Genomic DNA, 2234 nt, shown 5'->3' with positions numbered 1-2234 from the left:
ATAAAGCAGCATAGAATATGCATTGTAACATTTATGAGACGAGCCGGTATGAATAGGATCTAGAATACAAATCAGTGCAGTAAAACGCTGTTTAATCACGCTTCCGACACTTTGAACTCCATGCCTGCTGTTAAAAACACCGAGCAGTGTATTTGGTCATGCTTAGAAGCACAAGTGTGGAAAGTTGGCCCAGGGGTTCAGTAAAAGATAAGATCACTCTGTCCTGAGAGGACCTGCTGCACTCATAGCTTTGACTTGGCTGCACTGTAGGAACGATTAGAAGATCAACAGTGTCATTAGACTCTTATCCTCTTGAGAAGGAATAATGTAGCAATTATATGAACAATTGATTTCTCGATGTCTCAAAGATCCCTGCTTGGATTTTTCTTTTCTCTATGTTGAGTTGTTACTGGAGCAGAGGGAGAACTGCGAGTGGGGGGGGTAACAAGTATTCATCTTGTTACATTCATGGTTGTTATGTGTCTGGAAATGACTTTGCAGGACTTAGTAGTTATCTGTAGATCTTGCTGTCTACAAGTGTAGCCACAAGTAGATTTCTAATCTTGCTTAAAATCTTCGTATCCCCCCCTTCGATTCGCGCCTCCTTCTCATTTTCCTCCTCCTGCAACCTTCCAGCTCCTCCAGGGAGATGAGGTCACAGTCTGGGGAGAGATGCAGTGATTAGGAGCTCACACTGCACACTTTTCTTTGGTTGAAATAGCTGTGGATATTTTCCAATCCCACTGTTTGCAGCTGTTAGTAATGTAACATAAGTGATTAGACAACAGGGGAGGAAAAATGACTTTTAAGGAAATCTTTCATCGTTTTGGCTTCTGGACTCATTTACCCACTGCTGCCCCAACTTTATACTGTTCACTGCTTAATTGGCACATGTGTGAACACACTGTCACCAAATGACAAGAAATCTGTTGAGTCGTGCATACAAATATGCTAATTTTACTTCCTATGTATCTCATAGCAGGTCATGTTTTCCATGTTTTTTTTTGGCTCCAAAACCTGATAGGGGACAGAAAATGTCCTGCCACCCACCATAGCCCCTGATATCAGCCCCCACTGTGTGATTTCAGTTAAAGCCATTTGCTGTGAAGACGTGCAGGAAATTGTGTCTTTCAGTCCCAGAGAGCGTGAGAACAACATGGCCTCGTCCACCTCCACAACCATGAGCTACAGCACACCGCAGATATGGGTGATTCAGACCTTCAGCCATATGCAGGAAACTTTTAAATGTGTCATGAATACCTAACGGACCCCCTCCCCCCCATTAGTGTCGTGGGAATATGTCACTTGTTTGGGGTTTTTTCTAACCACAGAAAAAGTGTGACACTCTGGAATTTTGAATTTTGTTTGTCACACTTTGTCACACTTTTTCCAGACTTCAATAGTCTGGAAAAACCAGCAGCAATCAATCATGAACATAAACATTATTTTTTTTTAATTGGTCACTTCAATGTTCCTATTCTTATACAAATGTACCCATGTTCCTCTTCAAAATGAAAGTACCATCTGCTATATGTTCCTGATCTCATCCACTGTACCTAGTTAACATGTATGTAGTAGTAGATAGTATTGTTGATGCAAACCCATAAGATTAAGAGCTTTCCACATGCTGTGACGGGATGCACTGCAAAAACTGAGGGTTAAGTTCAAAGGTCAGGCCAATTGAAAATCAATTGAATTTAATGATCTCACCAAGCACCTCGTTACTGCATTGGCAATTAGACTCTGGGGGACGAAATACTATTAAAGAATGTTGTAAATGTCTTAGCTCTGCTCCTGACCTTCCTCACCTTCTTGTGACTTGGAAAGTGTAGATTTCTGTCAATCCGTCTGTCCATCGTCGACAATGGTTATACCACCACAGGCTTGTGTATAGAGAAACATCAGATCTGCAAATACTGCATGCATTGGGAGATTTTGTGGCTCCCAAAATCCAAAGACATGTATGTAAGGTTATATAGTAACTCTTAAGAGCTCATGGTTGTGAGCACGTATACGTTGGTTTTCTGTCTCAGGATGGCCTGAAAACCCATCCAGCATTTATCCAGTCATGAACCTAATTTAAATGAAGCAAGTACAAATATGTATATTTAAGCATGAATGGATAGATGAACGCACGTGTTGACTGAGAAAGCTCCTCCACAATGGGAACACTTTCTGAGCTCCGCGTGCAGGAGTGATGTTAACCTCACAACCATTATTTCTTCTGTGTGGCA

This window comes from Blennius ocellaris (assembly GCF_963422515.1).
Source record: "Blennius ocellaris genome assembly, chromosome: 6".
Taxonomy (NCBI): Eukaryota; Metazoa; Chordata; class Actinopteri; order Blenniiformes; family Blenniidae; genus Blennius; species Blennius ocellaris.
This window is presented reverse-complemented; position numbering follows the sequence as displayed.